At 40.3% G+C, this 22497-nt stretch overlaps 1 protein-coding gene across 4 annotated transcripts in view; it reads right to left on the bottom strand.

Moving 5' to 3' along the window:
* Positions 1–22497, bottom strand: part of IL1RAPL1 (interleukin 1 receptor accessory protein like 1) — a 1168446-nt gene that overhangs the window by 602334 nt on the left and 543615 nt on the right. The gene's annotated exons all lie outside the window — the stretch shown is intronic.

The raw sequence follows: 22497 nt of genomic DNA, 5'->3' as shown, positions 1-22497 counted from the left end.
CTCCAGCCTCATCCCAAAGGGCTTTGTACCCTTACAAGGGAGGACAGGTTGGAAGATGCACAACAGAGATGTAGCCATCACTGAGATGGTACCACAATACTTTGATAATTCTTCTGTGTGCCACTACTTGCCACAAAGTGAGCCATGGTCAGGAATTTTTCCTTAGACATTAAAACTTTGATCCCCAAAATCATTAAATATGAGTAGCACCAATGCATTGAACAGGGCCTGTGATAAATGAAGGGGGGTCAGGGTAGCTCCCTTTTATGGACACCCAACCAGCCAGTTAGCTATAAATTTCCTCTTAGTAGCTGTTCTCTACTTGCTTACCTGTAAAGAGTTAACAAGACACAGATAAAAGGAAAGGAATGGGCACCTGACCAAAAGAGCCAATGGGAGGGCTAGAACTTTTTACAATGGGAAAAAACCTTCCCTTTGTCTGTGTGTTGTGGTTCTCCGGGAAAGATGGGAACAGGGAGCAGTTATGCTGTGAGAAGCTTTAAGCCAGGTATGAAAAACCATCAGATCATACCTACAGATTGCTTATCTGAAATCCCAGAAATGTAATAAATTAGGGAATGTCTAGGAAGATGTGATTAGGGTTATTTCTTTTATTTTTTATTGGCTTGTGGACTACTCTGTGATAACGCGAAATGCTTTTCGTTTTGCTTGTAACCTTTAAACTGGACCTCAAGAAGGTTATTCTTGATGTTTAAATTTTGTAAGTGGCTTTTTAAAATCTAGCAAAAGCCTACGTTTCAAATATATATTTAACAATATGTACCTTTTTTAAGAACAGGATTGGATTTTGGGTGTCCCAAGAAGTTTGTACATATATTGTTAAATTAGCTGGTGGCAACAGCTAATTTCCTTTGTTTTTCTTTCTCAGCTCTTCCCTGAAGTGGGGGTGAAAGGCTTGAGGGTAGCCCACAGGAAGGAATTCCCAAGTGTTCCCTCGTAGTTTCAAAGGGTTTTTTTGCATTTGGGTGCTGGCAGCATCTACCCATCCAAGGTCAGAGAGAAACTATAACCTTGGGAGTTTAATACAAGCCTGTAGTGGCCAGTATTAATTTTTAAAATCCTCATGGGCCCTCACCTTCTGCACTCGTGCCAGAGTGGGGAATCAACCTTGACAGAGCCGTTCACATACTTAAAGTTAAACATATGCATGAACATTTGTAGAATTGGTATTTAGTGTAGATTGTATTCAACTTCCCCCTCTCACTCCATTTTTTTTTTGAGTGACATATTGCTAGGACATCTTGGAGATGTGCTGGTTCCAGCATCCTCCATCTGGAATGCAACAGCAGTCCCATGAACGGTAGCTGGCATTTAAGTTCTAAGGGCAGAGACTATCTGTCTTGTTGTAGTACCCCTACTTTGTCTTTTGCTTGCCTCATGAGTAATAAACATGTCATACTGTAGTTTATTGAAGAAATAACAATAATCCTTCCCCTCTTTTACTAAAAAGTCCCATTTTCAGAACCTCTTACCAGGGTCAGAATTACCAAGCCATGATGGCATAATACACAACAGTTTCCAGCAGTAACTATTTATGATTCAAAAGATTAATTGGATGTACATTATACAGATGTTAATAGGATTTTCCAAATTTTAGCTCAACCCTTCCCTCCACCCCCACCCCAAGAGAAGGAAGCAGTGTTAAGACTGTGAAATTAAGCACACATAAGTCCTGGGATTCAAAAACTGAAAGCTTTCACCCCAACACTAACTCTTCCAAATGAGGTTTTTTTTGGCCGTGGACTCTCTTTGTGTTCTGTGTTCATACAACACCTATCACAATGGAGTCCTGCTGCACAACTGTGGCTCCTTGCACTACCTCAACACAAATCCACAGTAATAATAGCAGCACATATTTACCATTCTCTATCTCTGTATCCTCTGTTAAATTTAAACCATGTATTACTTTTAAGGACATTTAATCTACACAGTAATTAAAATACAGACAGTATGCACAAAGGTGAAAGCTAACATTGTGGCAAAAACCCTTTAATTTTGAAATTTCTTGAATTTTGAATGCTCGATTTATCCAACACATCATTACATTAATGATGGCTTTTGTCAGATGTTATATTATGGAGGCATCAGTAGAGACGCATAGTTAAGGTTGCATTGAGATTTGCACTTAAAGCAGGATTAAAATTCTTCTATTTCATACTTCAATGATTGAAATTAGTCTCCAAATTTAATGCAATAACTCTTCAGAAGATAACTGCATATTCCATAATACCTATTTGCTAAAATATTAACTAATTTGTAGAGGGACTATTTCAAAATGATTCTTTTCTGAATATTTTCTGAGATCCTGACTGGTTTTGTCTCACTGTAACTCAACAACAAACCATCAATACATATTCCAAACTTCATACACCTGTATGTACAATCTCAGATCATCTCAGACACAGGATACTTTTCAATCTTAAACTCAACCACAAGAAGAGTTATTACCAATACTCCTTGTCAATTTGTTAAGCTTCATAAAGACAACCTGATGGAACAAACCAGATCTTTCCATACTATATACCTTCTGCCTTCCTTTTGTAGCACTACTGTCTGGTCTTCCCCATAGTTCCTCACTTCAGTTCTTAAAAAGAAAAGGAGTACTTGTGGCACCTTAGAGACTAACCAATTTATTTGAGCATAAGCTTTCGTGAGCTACAGCTCACTTCATCGGATGCATACTGTGGAAAGTGTAGAAGATCTTTTTATACACACAAAGCATGAAAAAATACCTCCCCCCACCCCACTCTCCTGCTGGTAATAGCTTATCTAAAGTGATCACTCTCCTTACAATGTGCATGATAATCAAGTTGGGCCATTTCCAGCACAAATCCAGGTTTTCTCCCACCCCCCACCCCCTCCCACACAAACCCACTCTCGTGTTGGTAATAGCTTATCTAAAGTGACCACTCTCCTTACAATGTGCATGATAATCAAGGTGGGCCATTTCCAGCACAACTCCAGGGTTTAACAAGAACTTAGTCACTCCCAGTCTCTATTCAAGCTGAAGTTAATTGTATCCAATTTGCAAATGAATTCCAATTCAACAGTCTCTCGCTGGAGTCTGGATTTGAAGTTTTTTTGTTGTAATATCGCAACTTTCATGTCTGTAATCGCGTGACCAGAGAGATTGAAGTGTTCTCCGACTGGTTTATGAATGTTATAATTCTTGACATCTGATTTGTGTCCATTTATTTCATGCTTTGTGTGTATAAAAAGATCTTCTACACTTTCCACAGTATGCATCCGATGAAGTGAGCTGTAGCTCACGAAAGCTTATGCTCAAATAAATTGGTTAGTCTCTAAGGTGCCACAAGTACTCCTTTTCTTTTTGCAAATACAGACTAACACGGCTGTTACTCTGAAACTTCAGTTCTTAATTCCTTTTCCTACTATAACAACGTTGAAGTGCATTTTCTGCCATCATCATAATTTCAAATCAAGTAAATCCAACATTTATCCTTCAGACTGCTTCTAAAACTACTATGTCAGGAAACCTACATAAATCAGCTAATTAATGGTGGCTATATTGCGGGGTAGAAGGAGATAACTGGTACTTTTTTGTATTTAAAATAATAAAAGCAAAGTTATATTATAAAGGTATATTTTATGCTATCCCTCTGCTCCCACACATCATATGGCATTTGTCCTCTTGGATTGTAAACTGTTCAAGGTAAGAACATATGTATTTGTACAGCACCTACAACAAATGTGGTCCAATCCTGATTGAAGGTTCTGCAAGCTACTATAATATAAATACTAAAAAGTAATAACAAAATCTAACATCCATATCAACCTCAAGTCACATCTCACACCAACCAAACATCTCAGCACACAAACACTCTCAAACATCCCTCTTCTAAACAACAAACTCTCAATTCCACCCTATATCCAGCCATAGTATGTAAATCTGGTACCTTACACTCATACTGAGAGTTCAGCAAGATTAAGAGAAACTGTGTGTGTGCTTGTGTGTGTGTTCACGCAGTGGTAAAGTCTATAAAGTATTATTTGTAAATGAAAGAAATAGCAAAGGTTGTGCATTTGAATAGGAACATGAAGAACTGGATGTGGTGATGATTGTTGATTAGCTTCCACATATCTTATTTTGTCATTTAAACGGCTGATAAAAATCAATTATTTAAAAATCAAAAATTATTCACATATACCACCATCTAAATGTACTTCATAAAAACTTTGCTAATTTTACCAAATTATTATCAAACACACTTTAATCTATGGTTTTAGTGTTTCTGTACCAAGAATTCTATCTATGCTTGAAAGGACTAATTGTCTGCATGCCAAATCTAATTTGTGCCATCTTTCCATTAGCAAGGCCTAGAATGTTTGCCAACACTATCTTAACTGCATATTCAATAAGCTTCTTCCTGCCAGACTGACAGGATCCTACCTGGTAGGGTTACCAGTGGTTTATTAAATACGCAGACATTCAAAATGAGGTGATACTGTGTTTGACAGTTTCTGCAAACTGACATTTTCATTTGCTTGGTTTCTTGTAACAACCCATCATGCAGATATATTACTTGCTGAAACTGTAAAAATACAGTTTCTCCTTGGGCTGCACGCATGAATTTATAATCAAGCTTACACACCAGCCTCTTTCTGTTTAACAGAAAGAATGTTTCCATAGATTAAAAACAGATTCTTTTCACTACACAATACCATATGTGTGAACAGCAAAGCAAGCAAGCAAACAATCAAAAAACAAAACCAAAGCAAGCAAACACTTTGCCTTTAATATTGCTCTTTTATCATATAATCAAAGTTTTGTCCTGCATGGGTATTTTTTACTTCAGAAATGTGAGGTTCCAAATTGCTAGTCTTGCCTTGAGCTAGAGGATCAAGAATCAATTAACTAGGGGGCAGGGAAGCACAGTTCCTTCAGTCCTTCTACCCCCACCAGTATCATATCACTCACTCCTCCCTGACCTCAAGCACCTGCTACTCCAATGCCTCCCATATTCTTCCTATTTTATTGCAGCCATGCCTCACCTCAGTTTGTGAAGCTGTGCTAAGGACAAGAGGGGGCCGCACAAAATTACATTTGTTTGTGCATTGCTAAGACTGCTTCTTTTGGAAAAGTGTGAAGACAGACTATCAAATGAGGTTAACATTTGAGCAGCAGCACTCAAAGTCCACTGTGGGAGAGAGGACTGAGTCTCATTTAGTGCGAACTTCAGCTTAGGTTTCAGCTTTCTGCGACGTCACACTCCTAGTCATCCAAACACTGCCAAAGTCCCACAGGGGAGGTCAGGCAAAACAGGAACTGTTTAACTGTGGTTCCTTTGATTTCATTTAGTTGGTTTTAACGTATATATCCCTAAAGGGTGTGTGACCTGGAGAGATGGCCTCTTTCCCTGTTATGTACTGCCACAATCTATAGCCGTAGAGCTGTTGGAGCTGGAGCTCCCTCAGTATAAAGGAGATGGAACTGCTGGCATGGCATTGTTAGTGAGAAGTCCTCTATCTGGAGTTTGCTGCCCCATGGTATCTGCTAGACCCCATATTTGTTAACCTCCCAGACATGCTGCAAAGCCCAACTTCAAGACCACTGAGGACGGGATGGATGAAGGTTAATATTACAGGCCAATCCTTCATTTGTTTATATTGTGATTTTTAGTTTTATGGGCTAGGCATCTGGAGCACTGGGTGGACACGTACAATTATATAATTTGAATAAGTAAATACATACAATTTATAATGCCTCAGTTCTTCTTCTTTGGGAGAAAATCAATGAGAAGCTTGTGGCAGGAACAACTTCATCAGCACTAAGAAAAGGAGGACTTGTGGCACCTTAGAGACTAACAAATTTATTTGAGCATAAGCTTTCGTGAGCTACAGCTCACTTCATTGGATGCATTCAGTGGAAAATACAGTGGGGAGATTTATATACACAGAGAACATGAAACAATGGGTGTTACCATACACACTGTGAGGAGAGTGATCACTTAAGATGAGCTAATACCAGCAGGAGAGCGGGGGTGGAGAAAACCTTTTGTAGTGATAGTCAAGGTGGGCCATTTCTAGCAGTTGATAAGAACGTCTGAGGAACAGTGGGGGGTGGTGGTGGTGGTGGGGAAATAAACATGAGGAAATAGTTTTACTTTGTGTAATGAGACATCCACTCCCAGTCTCTATTCAAGCCTAAGTTAATTGTATCCAGTTTGCAAATTAATTCCAATTCAGCAGCCTCTCACTGGAGTCTATTTTTGAAGTTTTTTTGTTGAAGAATTGTCATTTTTAGGTCTCTAATCGAGTGACCAGAGAGATTGAAGTGTTCTCCAACTGGTTTTTGAATGTTATAATTCTTGACGTCTGATTTGTGTCCATTTATTCTTTTATGTAGAGACTGTCCAGTTTGACCAATGTACATGACAGAGGGGCATTGCTGGCACATGATGGCATATATCACACTGGTGGATGTGCAGGTGAATGAGCCTCTGATAGTGTGGCTGATGTGATTAGGCCCTATGATGGTGTCCCCTGAATAGATATGTGGACACAGTTGGCAACAGGCCTTGTTGCAAGGATAGGTTCCTGGGTTAGTGGTTCTGTTGTGTGGTGTGTGGTTGCTGATGAGTATTTGCTTCAGGTTGGGGGGCTGTCTGTAAGCAAGGATTGGCCTGTCTCCCAAGATCTGTGAGAGTGATGGGTCGTCCTTCAGGATAGGTTGTAGATCCTTGATGATGCGTTGGAGAGGTTTTAGTTGGGGGCTGAAGGTGATGGCTAGTGGCATTCTGTTATTTTCTTTGTTGGATCTGTCTTGTAGTAGGTGACTTCTGGGTACTCTTCTGGCTCTGTCAATCTGTTTCTTCACTTCAGCAGGTGGGAACTGTAGTTGTAAGAATGCTTGATAGAGATCTTGTAGGTGTTTGTCTCTGTCTGAGGGGTTGGAGCAAATGAGGCTGTATCGTAGAGCTTGGCTGTAGACAATGGATCATTTGGTGTGATCTGGATGAAAGCTGGAGGCATGTAGGTAGGAATAGCGGTCAGTAGGTTTCCGGTATAGGGTGGTGTTTATGTGACCATCGCTTATTAGCTCTGTAGTGTCCAGGAAGTGGATCACTTGTGTGGACTGGTCCAGGCTGAGGTTGATGGTGGGATGGAAATTGTTGAAATCATGGTGGAATTCCTCAAGGGCTTCTTTTTCATGAGTCCAGATGATGATGATGTCATCAATGTAGCAGAAGCAGAGTAGGGGAATTAGGGGACGAGAGCTGAGGAAGCGTTGTTCTAATTCAGCCACAAAAATGTTGTCCTTCTGTGGGGTCATGCGGGTACCCATAGCAGTGCCACTGATTTGAAGGTATATATTGTCCCCAAATGTGAAATAGTTATGGGTGAGGACAAGGTCACAAAGTTCAGCCACCAGGTTTGCCGTGACATTATCGGGGATACTATTCCTGACGGTTTGTAGTCCATCTTTGTGTGGAATATTGGTGAAGAGGGCTTCTACATCCATAGTGGCCAGGATGGTGTTATCAGGAAGATCACCAGTGGATTGTAGTTTCCTCAGGAAGTCAGTGGTGTCTCAAAGATAGCTGGGAGTGCTGGTAGCATAGGGCCTGAGGAGGGAGTCTACATAGCCAGACAATCCTGCTGCCAGGGTGCCAATGCCTGAGATGATGGGGCATCCAGGATTTCTAGGTTTATGGATCTTGGGTAGCAGATAGAATACCCCAGGTTGGGGTTCCAGGGGTGTGTCTGTGCGGATTTGTTCTTGTGCTTTTTCAGGGAGTTTCTTGAGCAAATGCTGTAGTTTCTTTTGGTAACTCTCAGTGGGATCAGAGGGTAATGACTTGTAGAAAGTGGTGTTGGAGAGCTGCCTAGCAGCCTCTTGTTCATATTCCGACCTATTCATGATGACGACAGCACCTCCTTTTGTCAGCCTTTTTGATTATGATGTCAGAGTTCTTTCTGAGGCTGTGGATGGCATTGTGTTCTGCACAGCTGAGGTTATGGGGCAAGTGATGCTGCTTTTCCACAATTTCAGCCCGTGCATGTCGGCGGAAGCACTCTATATAGAAGTCCAACTTCTACAAGTATCAACTTCATCAGCATTGAGTCTTTAAGCCTGGGCTTAGACTATGGTTTGTCATATTGGTTGACTATATCTTCCTGCTTAGATGAAGATCAGGTTCTACTTTGATTGTGGATGTGTCAACTTCTTCCACACTGTTGTCTGTGAGGTGTTGACTCATCTCTGGTTCCAAGCAAAAAGTAGACAGAATTCCTCGAGAGGCTCTGTTCTTTTCTTCCCAAGAGATCCAGAGAGTAGTATGAGGCAGTTCTTCCCTTGTGTTCTACCATGCAATTTATCATAGATTTTTATTCTATTCTGTCCCCCATTCTGTTTAAAGTGTACATCTGTTTCCCTTGGGCAAATAGGATACCACCTTTGCTCCAAGGTATACATTATATGAACATCCTGGATAATTGACTGAATTAACCAAAAAGCTACCAAACAGTAAGTCAGCCAGAGTCTGATTAGAGAAAAAAGCCTTTCATCTGAGTTGTCCAGTCCCCCAAACTGAAATAAATGCACTGATTTTGCACAAAATGAAAATAAAGTGGTAAAAACAAATGAGTATGAATTCAGTTTAGATCATCTCTTCAGCACTTAACTGTTTGTTTATGTTTTTTGCTGTGCAGGCAGGCATTTGTTCAGCCTAAAACAAATGATTCTGCTGGAAATCATCTCACCCTGAACAGAGGAAGCATAATTTTCATTTTTTTCAAGTAATAGGGCTTTTTTGCTTTCGGAAAGTAATTATTTGCACAACAAATCAATCTCCTATTTATATGTTATAGGCTGATTAGTAAAGTATGATTTTCCGGAAGCACACAAGTCCAAGGAAACTAAAATATATTAATTTACTTTTTCATACTATACATAAAATGTAAGCCTTGCAACCTCAAGGTAGAGACTTTTGTTAGGGCTGGTGGAAAAAAGGGTAGTAGCTTCTTTAAGGGTCCCCCCACTTGGGAGTTGGGAGGAGCTAATACTTGGGGAAAGGAGAAAGCATCACCCGAGCTGGTGAGCAGGCATGTGGGTCTCAGGTAAGCCACTGGCCTTGCACATCTGGGGGAGGGTATATAAACCCTGCCCCTCCAGACCATGACCCCCTTTATCCCCAGTCAGCAGTTCCCACCCTCCACTCTTCGGATTAGTACAGGATTGGGTGTTTTGGTCCTCTGTGGACATTTCACAAGATGTCTCATTTAAGGCTGGGAAGGAATGTTTCCCTTGGCTATGGTCTTTTCACCTCAGGGACCTGGTGGGGTACATCAAGAGGTAAGGTTAAAGTTGTTGCAACTTAGCAGATGCCAGTACTTGTTCCACAGGGGGTCCCATTTTGTGCAGCTGAAGGTGGATTTAGGGGGAAGATGTCCCCTAAGAAGCTGGGAAATGGGGTTGGGGCTCCTAACATCTGGTACAGTAAGGAGCTCCCGCCGCTTAACCCCGGTTCAAGGGGAGGCAGTGAGGTTCTAGGAACAAGCCGGGAGCAGCTGAGGAGGGTACTGGGGGGTGGGGTGTGATGGCAGCCCTCCACCAGGTGGCAATGATTATGAAGGAAGGATGATGTGCATCCTGAGTTATTGCCAATTAGTACCCAGACAAATAATAAAGTTGCAGCCTAATTAAACCCTCCCTTGCATCTTGCCTTTCTTTCCTTGTTTTCCTTGTTTCCGGGACAATGTGTATCATCTAAAAGCCTCTGTCTTATTCTGTAGCCAGAGACTTTTCATTTGACATGATTAGTGTAAGTGGAGGACAGAGAATTGTAATCTTATTTTAGAGTTTGATATAAACAAGGTCACTGTGTAAATCCGAACATATCAACTTCTGTTCTGAGGGGAAAAAATAAGTGTTAGTGCGATACTATAAAGTTAATTGGGCCACTGGGAAAAGCTATCTCAGGTAAATGGCTACACTAGATGTTTCTTTACTACCATGTATAGATTTTCTTCTCCTTTGAATGCATCAGTCTGGGTTACATTTTCTCTTGGAGACTCACATTTAAATAATGTATAAAGTTTCTCTCTAGCCTGTTTTATATAATATCAATACAACATGCAAGAGTTCAACAAGATGTTCTTGCCGGGAAATGAGTATCTCATTCAGGTTACAAACAGCGATGTTTCCCCCAGAAGAGTACTAATCAGTGCAGGCTGTGTTTTATGCACTGTACAGGACGGCTGCTCTTGTTGCCGCTGCACCACTCTCTCACATAATATGGGAACTTGATTATACTGGATATCGAAGCTCTAATGTAACATCTGTGTACATACAATCATGCAAGAGGTTTAAACCTTTAAAATATTTTTATGCCAAACTGAAAAGCCACAGCACCTTCAATATTGCAAAGTATTAACATTGGATTGCATCAAAATTTCAGGACAGGAAATAACATTCCCTTTGAGAAGGTAGAGACAATAACAAAGAATAAATCTTCCACAATCAGCCGCAGTTAGACAGTTGCTCTCCCTCCCACCCATAAACACTAGTCCCTACTGAAAATTCAACTTGGAATTTTTGAAAAGCTTTAAAATCTATTTAATATTCTGGTTTGTATGGAGTAAAATACATCTGAAACCGTCACCCTCAAATGCTCACTTTGCTGTCAGGGTGAGGATTCAATGGGGCTGGCTGGAAGAAGGCTTTCCTGACAGAGCCAGGCGTTGGAGCATCTACCCCACTGCTTCCATGGAGCGCTTGGCCTCTGCCCTGCCCTCTTTAGTCTTGAGATTCAGTTTGGTATAGCTTCAGTGTCTTGCATAGCTTGAGACTCCCTCACATAACTCAGGTGAGGAAGGGGAGAGAGACTCCCAAGTCCATTAGCAGGTAGTTTAAGGATGAAGGGGACTGAGGTCTTATTGATTTCTGTAATGTCTAAGGTCAGTGTGGCCATCTTGAATTTGGCACTGTAACCCCCTGCTGGGTAATGGATTACTTTTTCCTCAGATCGAGTACATGGTTAATGAATTAAGTTGCAGCCACCACATTTAACACACATTTATGGGCCTCATTACATTCATAGTGAGATCAATGCACATTTATATTATCTGCTTTAAAATGTTAGTAACCACGTGCAGAACCCTTATTATGCAGAGCCATTGTTACAGTTGTGCTGTGCTTGAAAATTTTGGGATGTCATCATGCCATACCCCTGCTTTTATACGGTCTTTCTCACTTGCTTGTATGGAGCACTGGCTACAACTCTTTAAGGGATGTGGCTCTAAACAGTTGATTATAAAGTGACTTCTCACTAAATAAAAAGATGAGGTTGAGTGAGAAGATGCCATCTTTGACTCATCCAATGGTGCAAACTGGAAGTTGTGAAATCAAAGGATGATCTTTTGCAACCAGTATCTGCAGTATTTAAGCGCAGCGGAGTGAATTAGGGCACAGGGCCTTCTTAACTTTGATTTCCTTTGCTTCTGTCACATTGTATCACAATCAATGTTTTATTTAAACTTAGTTTTAGTATGTTAGAAAATGAATGGCAGCTTAGATGCACACTGCACCATGAACAGAGGCAATATGTAAGACAGCCATTGTCAAAAATATGCCCCAGACAGTATCTGTTTCCTTACCCTCCCAAAGTAGAAAACAGGGGATACATTTGCTTAAGGTAATTTTTTTCTGTGGAAGAAGTGATCACGATGATGCTCCCACTCCCAACAAACATGACTGAGTGATTGACTTTCAGAGGCCATATATACATAATGGAAAGCTGGGGGTGGGGCGGGGCAGTGTGGCAGAAAAAAGAAAGGTAGTACAATAGAGTAGTACAATAGATATTCCACAGAATAAAATATCTGCATATTTTCTATAGAAAAACAAGTACATATTGTGAAACACAGCATCTGTGAAAGACAGTAAATAGTCCCAGTTCCAAGGGTTTCCTTGAAGCATATAAGCTAAATTAAAAGTAAGGAGTTGCAAGATATCCTGGACATAAAATATAGTGATTAAGTACTAATTCAGACATTTCCAGGACACCTGTTTATTCGGGTTTCTTTTCCCTTTTTTAACTGTGGTATACTGGCTAAATTCCAACTATATCTATTATATTTTGGCACCCTACAGTTTCTCCTGAGCTTCAGCAGGTTATGGTATTTCGCCCCACTTTCTGCACTGAACTGCTCCACTGCTGTCTACTGTTAAACATCTACTGCACTGTGCCCAGAGGTAATTGCATATTCCAGCAGTTGAACGAATAATCCATATATATCCCATTCCTATAGTATAGGTGTTTTAGAAGGCTTAAGTTAATGTTTACGCGATTTGAGATCCTCAGATGAAAGGTTCTCTAATAAAAGCAGAAAATATTATGATAATTATATGCTGCACTCCCCTGTTTGATATATAGATGTTGCACTAACCCACTTCAGTACTCAAATCTATCACATGCAAGGCCAAATTCTAGTACGCTCACTCAGGTTGTGAAGCACCTTACTTCACAAGTAGTTCTAGTGAAGAAATATATCAGAATCTGGCAGTAAGAATTTCCGTTTAAAGTGGAAAATATTTACAGATCTTGTATACCTCTGAACCCAAAGTAGCACCAGTCAATCATCAGCTGTACTGTGCAACACCAGCAAAACCAGGCACCACAGCTATCGTAGGAGTAGTATCTCCTACTGTAAAACCATGCTGTAATATGGCTGCCTCTCAACTCCCTAGGCATTGGTCTATTGTAGTTGTCATCAGAACAGAAGCCCGAGGCAGATCTCTTATCTTCAAATAGGAAGTGGAAGCTGGAGCTAGATAAGCACATACAAATCTCTACTTATTTTTTTAAAAGTATAGAAAAATGTACTGAAAGTCCTTTTTTTGCCTTCCCCCCTGCACTGACCTCTGTGACCTCTTCTTGTCTGTCCTTAGACCGTATGCTCCTCAGTGAAAGCACTTAGCACATTGTTGGCTCTTACACCAAAACATTAACAACAATAATTCAAATCTCCACGTTTAGGGTTACTCCAAAGATATAACACTATTTTCAAAGTTTGAAGGAGTACAACCACGCTTTAACCATCACAATTTCTAAGAAAGAATGCCTAGAACACCTTCTTCAGAAGTCTCTCCAGGCTCAACATACATCTAGAAAAAGCCACTAGAACCTACTGCTAGATTTTTGAAAGATCCAGAATGGTACAAATATTCTGAATTGACTTGTTTAGGTGGTACCCTGGAATTTGATAAGTACATTTTCATAAGGATAGCCTTATTATTGCACTTGCACTCAAGCTGTGGATGGAAACCTGAGTACTTAAATCTACTAGCTGAATGAGAGTGAAAGTCACGTAATAAGAAACATCGGTATTCCGCTTGTTGCCCAGAATTTTATGGGTAAAAAAAAAATGCAAGGCAAAAGGAAAGCAGGTTCTCAGCTTGACAGAAAATGCCCTCTTCTAAGTAGTATCGTGTAACCTCCATTCATCGGATGACAAAAACTTCCATCCCATTTGCTATATTTTTACCTAATGCTAAATCCTGGAAGTTGTACAGTCCGAAGTCACACACCTTAGAAAATAGCTGTACTTTAATACTTTGATGGACTACAATTCCCCAAATCTCGCAACCCAAGGATAAAAGGTAATGTTGTAATAAATTTTGTGTGCAACCTGTAAAGGGCCCACTGGATTCTGTAATCATTTTTCTTTTTATATAAGTATAATATAGGATTGGAAAAGTATTTTGACAAGGATGTATGTGGCATGAAGCCTCTTTACAAACTGGTATTTACCTTTAAATGTTATTTTCTAAATAAATAGGTGTATCCTAGTCTTTCAACCTATCATTTATTTTGCTTTGGGTTTCTGATCAATCATACTTTATCTAGCAGTTTACTTTGTGCTAAGCAACTCCATCTGATATCTTCCTTTTCTCTTAAATTTCAATGGAAATATGAAACGAACAGATACAGTGACTCTTTTCTTCAGTGCACTCCTACATAAACACTGGCAATATTCTAAACACCATATTGTGTCCTTCCCAGCACTATAGATAAGACACCTAAATTAACTCTTAAGAAAAAAAAAAGAGTTCTTATCCAAAGATTGGATTTCTGCAAAAAGGCTCCACCCAATCTAGGATCATGGGCTGTAATAAAATCAGCTTCAATCATCCTCTCACAAGTAACCCCACCTTCTGCTAACCAGTTGAGAACTACTGCAGCAGGACAGATTTAAACTCAGTCAAACTCTTGAGCCTACCATAGTCTATTTACAAGATAAATAATTGGGTGGGTTTTCAGATCAGTAGAGATAATTAGCAGTAATCAACATTTTGCGGGACAAGAACAAATCTTCCTTTACTGCACCAATCTGCAACCATATGCTGTGTGCCTTGTAATAACCCAAACTCTAAGGGGAAAAAATAATCATGGAGGTGACCAGTGTATGGCAATACTGGAGTGGCGTGTCATGCGGCAATAATGAAGAGCCACAGAGTTGTTTTCTTCCACCACTGAATACAAGAAGCTTTATTCAACTATGGACAACTGTATCATCTTGAGAGCTACTATCTGTCTCTCTGCTTCATTATAGAGCTTCTCCTAGAATATTGCTCAGATTACTCAACCCTGTCCTGATTTAAAGAAACAGTACACATCCTAACATATATGTAGTGACTGAGGACAGTGTCACTGGATGCATCTTCATTTATCCGGTAATGTCAGGGACAGGTGTGGCCAGATCACTAGACATTTTCCAGGTGAATTTATTCATGAGAAAACATTATTATCACAGACCTTGAGGCCACCATGCTCCCAGCAGAATCACAGCAATGCAGAACTGTTAATACACAGAGATCTAATTAGCTTAAACAGAGTGAATGCTTTCTGGCATTCTTGGGCTACTGAAACAAAACAAGGCAAACAAGTGGATGTCCTCAGCTCTAGTGATTTATGAAGATAAGTACTAAAGAGCCATGAATCAGATTTTCAAAAGACGGTAAGGGAAATAAGCACTCAAATCCCACTGATTTGGGAGCGTAACTCCCTTAGGCTCCTCTGAAAATTCCATTCCCACAACACATGAAGAGTGCCACACAATTCTTCTTTGGGTCAAAAATAGAGTGAGAAAGAAATAGAGGGAAATTTCTGTCTACTACATACTTGAAAAATATGAGCGCTTAGTATTCTTCTTTCACCCTCTTGTAAGAACACGGTCTTTAAAATATGCCCCCCACCTTGAGGTATTTTACTCTAGAAAAAAGGCTAGCGGGACTGAAGTAGTATTTTAATCACAGCCTTCTCCAAAACCAAAAGGCAACTGAGAAGACATCTGTTGCAGAACTTCAGGAGGCTTAGAGTGAGGCTAGCAGATCTAGAAAGATATCCCCATCTTGTGCACTTGAACTGAAACTTGTGGGTATCAAATGGGATTTCCAGATAAACTAGCTGTTGTGAAGGGAAAAACTTGCCCTAGGTGAGCTGAAATGAAACAAGTTTATGATGAATAACAGCTGTCTGTCCACACTAGCAAATGTAGGATTAATAGGTTCTGCAGAACAACCATAATACCCCATTATGTTTTTCTTAAATCTGTGGAAGCCAAGAACTCCTCAGTTCAATCTTCCCTCTGATAGATCAGATTTTCTCCACCTTGAAATGTTGAAAAGTAGCAAAAGAATTGAGGATCTTCAAATCACTCTTTAGAAAAAAGGCCCCTGTCCTTTATGATACTGTGTATAAGAAAGCACATCCATAAATATTCTTGCTCAAGAACCAGGACTACAACTTTGATGTCTGTGAATTTAGCCTTAGTCTGCACTAGAGATGCTCCATCTTTAGAGCTATCCCAGCAAAGCCTCCTAGTGTAGATGTAGTTTACACTGGCCACAGGGTACTTTTGCCAGAATAGTTTACACCAGTTCCCTGAACTAAATAAACTATACCAGCAAGAACTTTTTTTTCCTTTTAGAACCGCATCTACACTAGAGCTTTTGCCAATATAAAAATATCCTAAAACAATCACACCTTTAATCAACATTGCTATACCAACAAAAGTTTCAAGGGCAGACCCGGCCTTTGTCTCACTGCCTCCCTGTTCCATGGATAGGATGAAATAAATCTGTAGCTTGAAGGGAGGGAGTAGAATTCTGTCAAGTGTTCTGAGGAGATAACTGACCAGTTGTTTGTCAAGAAGACCTTTTGACCTGGAAAGTTTTTAAGTCTACCCCAAAGGGAAGAGCAGAGAGATGTGTACTAATATAAACATTTCTCTTTATCTGGCGTTGAGTTCTCCAGGAACTCTGGTTTTCCTGTAAGCTCTGGCAATATAAGGACATTTGAATCTGGATCTGAATGGTGATTTTTTTGCAGATCTATGGACACTCAAGTGATCCCAGTAAGAGTAATAAATATATAGAAAAGGAGTTGTTGGGGTCTTTTTACTAGTAATGAGTTATCATCATAGAGATCCTATAAAGCCTGGTCCTCAAGCACCCAATATGTCATGTTAAGGGGTGTGGCAACATGAAAATGACTTAGATTGAAAGTTATAATGGCAGGTTCAGACCCAAATCTCTCTCCTCTCAGGAGAAAAGTGGACAATATCATAATAGACAAAGAAATATTATGAAGGACTTTTGAGGGTAAGTAAAGATTCTAAGTTTCCCTTGTGTACTCTTGAATTCATAGGGAACTTCTTGCTCCTGCATCTGTAACTAAGAGTTTAATGCCTGTAAACATAGAGCAGCCATGATCTCTGAAATGTATTCATTCATTTAAAAAAAATTGACACCACTTGCTGTCTCTCTTTCATGGTGGTGAAGTATGCTAGAAGCCTTGGTCTTTCTGTGGGCTGGAAGAAGGGGCCAAAAATGACTCGAAAGGAACTCTGTGGGGAAAGGAAGAAGTATTGACAGCCGGGGTCTGAAGGATGTGAAGAATTTCTTCCACCAATGCCTCGTCTGCCCTGACCCCACACATGCATCTGAAGCTCTGATTAGGTGCCTGATTAGATAGAGATTAACTTTAATAGATCTCAGGAACTCTTGGGCTTCTACTTTGCCTGCAACTGTGTCATGTTTCTGCCAGCAAAAGTCCAAGCAACTTTTTTCATATCCCCCTACCAAGTAAACTAAGATTTTAATTGTGTTTACTATTCTAAAATCTAAGATGTAGGCTAATATTAATATATATTCTATTTAAGAATAAATAGATAAATAAATAGTCATAATGTTTCTATTTATATCACAATGTGTGGCAAGGCACCTCTTCTCTCTCACCAGCCTTACCATATCTCTGCTCTGGCAATGGTGGGCCTGGGGTAATCAGTCTCACTCAGGCAGGGTTTGCCTTCCCTCTTTTGTGCTCCCTTGGTTTTGTTGTCAGGGTAGGCCTGAGGGTAAGCTCAGCACCTAAGGGTGCTCCTTCCCCACTCAAAAAGGGAAAAAGTCCCATAGACCCATAGGTCCCATAGATCCACAGACATTCTAAGGCTAACATATCTGTTTTCCACTACCCTTGTCATAAATATAAAGGGAAGGGTAAACCCCTTTGAAATCCCTCCTGGCCAGGGGAAAGCTCCTCTCACCTGTAAAGGGTTAAGAAGCTAAAGGTAACCTCGCTGGCACCTGACCAAAATGACCAATGAGGAGACAAGATACTTTCAAAAGCTGGGAGGAGGGAGAGAAAAAAAGGGTCTGGGTCTGTCTGTATGCTGGTCTTTGCCAGGGACAGAACAGGAATGGAGTCTTAGAACTTTTAGTAAGTAATCTAGCTAGGTATGTGTTAGATTATGATTTCTTTAAATGGCTGAGAAAAGAACTGTGCTGAATAGAATAACTATTTCTGTCTGTGCATCTTTTTTGTAACTTAAGGTTTTGCCTAGAGGGGTTCTCTATGTTTTTGAATCTAATTACCCTGTAAGATATCTACCATCCTGATTTTACAGGGGGGATTTCTTTATTTCTATTTACTTCTATTTTTTATTAAAAGTCTTCTTGTAAAAACTGAATGCTTTTTCATTGTTCTCAGATCCAAGGGTTTGGGTCTGTGGTCACCTATGCAAATTGGTGAGGCTTTTTATCCAACATTTCCCAGGAAAGGGGGGGTGCAAGTGTTGGGAGGATTGTTCATTGCCCTTAAGATCCAAGGGTCTGGGTCTGTAGTCACCTAGGCAAATTGGTGAGGCTTTTTACCAAACCTTGTCCAGGAAGTGGGGTGCAAGGTTTTGGGAAGTATTTTGGGGGGAAAGACGCATCCAAACAGCTTTTCCCCAGTAACCAGTATTAGTTTGGTGGTGGTAGCGGCCATTCCAAGGATAACGGGTGTAATATTTTGTACCTTGGGGAAGTTTTGACCTAAGCTGGTAAAGATAAGCTGAGGAGGTTTTTCATGCAGGTCCCCACATCTGTACCCTAGAGTTCAGAGTGGGGGAGGAACCTTGACAACCCTCTTGCAGCCATCTGGCCTGACTTTATCACACATGTTAATGACAGTGTATTTTTAAGACAAATATGGTTGTCATATAGGTGACCATGAATTTAGGCTTCCTTCAAAAAAGGCACAATTTATAGATATGATCTTGCAATCTGATTCATGAAGGTGGACCCTTACGCCCCACAGAATGTTTTGAAGTTAATAGGCCTTTACATTGGTGCAGGGGTTCTCAGAATTTAAGATCTAGAATACCACTTTTAAACACAAAGGAACTTGGCAAGCGACCTATGTAATTTTAATCGGAGTAGTTATAAGGGACTGACACTATACTTTTTTTTTTAATCAGCCCAAGTATCACCTGAGCATTGCCTGCATACTGCCAGAGATACGTATGCCACAGTATGAGAACTGCAGTACCGTGCTATCCACAGTGGATATCCCACTGACAAATTATTTAAATATAGTCTAATTATTGCCCTTAGTTGTAACTAAACTTGGTATTATTGAACAATGTTGAGTTCAGAATTTCTCAGTGAGAAAAAATAATGCTGGGCACTTTTAGGACCACTATTATTTCGACGTAGGTTTGGCTGTTTGTGCTTCAGTTGCCCAGTTTGAAAGTATTACTGCAGAGAATCTAAATTGCCATTGCACACCTATATAATTGGGGGGAAAATGTCCAATTGAACTATAACACTTCAGACTTGAGGCTTCAGACTCAACATCCCACTTCAATTGTTTCAGGTAAGATAGCTCTACATGGCACATTTTTAAAAAAGTACCTTAATAGCGAAAGTTCCTTTTTAAAGAAAAAAAAGGAATGCTTGGATTCTTCAGAATGTGAATCTTTGTCATGAGGACCTAGATAAATACATCAAGCAGACCATGAGTTTGACATCCCATCTCTGCAGGATAAAATCATACTCTTGAGTTAAAACATCTGATTCTAGCTCAAGCTTTGAAGTAATAATTCAATGGTCAATTCTCCTTTTCTTGGAAACACTGGTAGAACTTAAAACATGCCCCATGATGGCACCATAAAGATCTGGAACACTGCTTCCCTTGATGCGAGGCAGAAAGCTTGGTGTCAGTGTAGCGATATGTGAAGATTAATCTGTTCAACCACATGTGGGATCCTCAGCAATATGAACAGATATCATATAGCCTCCAAATACCTGACCTTAAACAGGTCTTGACACTTCTGTCAAGTTGAATGTTAAGAGGAACAGGATAGAATAGCTCACAACAATATGCTTAACACATGATATCTGTTCCTTCTGCAAAATGATGTAATTTCATTGAAGGGGATTACATTCCTAATTTCTTTCTTTAGAAAATTCACAAACACATAACTAATGTTCAGAATTTCTTCAAATGACTTCTAATAAACATAATACTCAAGATAAATCACTACAATTAAACATTTTGTAAAGTGTCTCATGCACCTATTTAAAATACATGTATTGTTCTATGCTCTAATTCTGTCCTCCCTCTCCCTTAAATGGAAGGATTTTCTCTCTCTGCATCCATTAGAATAATAGAATCATAGAAGACTAGGGTTGGAAGAGACCTCAGGAGGTCATCTAGTCCGACCCCCAGCTCAAAGCAGGGCCAAAACCAACTAAATCATCCTAGCCAGGGCTTTGTCAAGCCGTGCCTTAAAAACCTCTAAGGATGGAGATTCCACCACTTCCATAGGTAACCCATTGCAGTGCTTCATCACCCTCCTACTGAAATAGTTTTTTCCTAATATCCAACCTAGACCTCCCGCACTGCAATTTGAGACCACTGCTCCTTGTTCTGTCATCTGCCATCACTGAGAACAGCCTAGCTCCATCCTCTTTGGCACTCCCCTTCAGGTAGTTGAAGGCTGCTATCAAATCCCCCCTCACTCTTCTCTTTTGCAGATTGAATAAGCACTGTTCCTCCAGCCTCTCCTCATAAGTCATGTGCCCCAGCCCCCTAATAATTTTTGTTGCACTCCATTGGATTCTCTCCAATTTGTCCACATCCTTTCTGTAGTGGGGGGCCCAAAACTGGATGCAATAACACCAGTGCCGAATAGAGGAGAATAATCACTTCCCTTGATCTGCTGACAATGCTACTACTAATGTAGCCCAATATGCCGTTAGCCTTCTTGGCAACAAGGGCACACTTCTGACTCATATCCAGCTTCTAATCTGCTGTAATCCCCAGGTCCTTTTCTGCAGAACTTCCGCTTAGCTGAGTCGGTCCCCAGCCCGTAGCAGTGCATGGGATTTTTCCATCCTAAGTGCAGGACTTTGCACTTGTCCTTGTTGAACCTCATCAGATTTTGTTTGGCCCAATCCTCCAATGTGTCCAGGTCACTCTGCAACCTATTCCTACCCTCTGGCATATCTACCTCTCCCCCTATGTTAGTGTCATCCGCAAACTTGCTAAGGGTTCAGTCCATCCCATCACCCCATCATTAATGAAGATGTTGAACAGAACCGGCCCCAGGACTGACCCTTGGGGCACTCTGCTCGATACCGGCTGCCAATTAGACATCAAGCCGTTGATCACTATCCATTGAGCCTGACAATCTAGTCAGCTTTCTATCCACCTTATAGTCCATTCATCCAATCCATACTTTTTTAACTTGCTGGCAAGAATACTGTGGGATACCCTATCAAAAGCTTTGCTAAAGTCAAGGTATATCACGACCATCGCTTTCCCCATATCCACAAAGCTAGTTGTCTCATCACAGAAGGCAATCAGGTTGGTCAGGCATCCATGTTGGTGAATCCATGTTGACTGTTTCTGACCAGCTTTATTTATGTTCAGATTTTTCTGAAGGACAATCAAAGCTTTCAGGTCTTTACAATAACCACTACTAGAGGCCATTTTGAATTCTGCTGTGACGAAAAAGTCTTCATAGCCACTTTAGGAAATGTAAAATGCAAAAATTTTGCTGGTAAAATCCAAGGAGAGTCTTCCAACCCACCCCAGTGAAGCAAATGGGTTAATGCTTCAATAATATCTTTGAACAAGAAGGCAGCCCCCTTTACTTTAAGATCTAATTTTCTTCTCAGTTACACTGATTAGATACTAATGTAATTCTATTGATTTCAAGTCAGTCCAGATTTATCCCAGTCTAAGAGAGATGAGGCTAAACTCCTACCTATCTGGTAATGGAAAGGCACTAGTTCCTTCATAGTTGAGATTTAGGCTGCCTTCCCATTTTGTTAGACAAGGTGGGTGAGGTAGTATATTTTATTGAACCAGTTTCTGTTAGCAAAAGAAGCTTCTGAGCTTACACAAAGATCTTCTTCAGATACTGAGAGTTGAAAAAGAGCTCCGTGTAAGCTCAGAAGCTAGTTTCTTTGATCAACAGAAGATGGACCACTAAAAGTTATGACCTCACCCACCTTGTCTCTCTGATATCTTAGGCAAAACATGGCTCCAACACTGCTTCCCATTTTGTGTCACTCAGTATTTCTACACTGCTGCTGCAAGTGTAATTTCCAGCTTGGGTAGATGAACACTCACAATCTTTGATTGAGCTAGTACGCTAAAAATATCAGTGTAGCAGTGGAGGCGTGGGTGTTGGCATGCCTCTCGGTAAGTATTTGGGTGGCTGTCATAAATATAAAGGGAAGGGTAAACACCTTTAAATCCCTCCTGGCCAGAGGAAAAACCCTTTCACCTGTAAAGGGTTAAGAAGCTAAGAGAACCTCGCTGGCACTTGACCAAAATGACCAATGACGAGACAAGATACTTTAAAAGCTGGAGGGGGTGGGAGAAACAAAGGTTCTCTCTGTCTGTGTGATGCTTTTGCCGGGAACAGAAAAGGAATGGAGTCTTAGAACTTAGTAAGTACTCTAGCAAGGTAATGCATTAGATTCTGTTTTGTTTAAATGGCTGATAAAATAAGCTGTGCTGAATGGAATGTATATTCCTGTTTTTGTGTCTTTTTGTAATTTAAGGTTTTGCATAGAGGGATTCTCTATGTTTTGAATCTGATTACCCTGTAAGGTATTTACCATCCTGATTTTACAGAGGTGATTCTTTTACTTTTTTTCTTCAATTAAAATTC

Source organism: Caretta caretta, chromosome 1 (genome assembly GCF_965140235.1).
Source record: "Caretta caretta isolate rCarCar2 chromosome 1, rCarCar1.hap1, whole genome shotgun sequence".
Taxonomy (NCBI): Eukaryota; Metazoa; Chordata; order Testudines; family Cheloniidae; genus Caretta; species Caretta caretta.
Note: the sequence above shows the minus strand (reverse complement) of the source record. Positions and strands in the feature narration are given on the sequence as shown.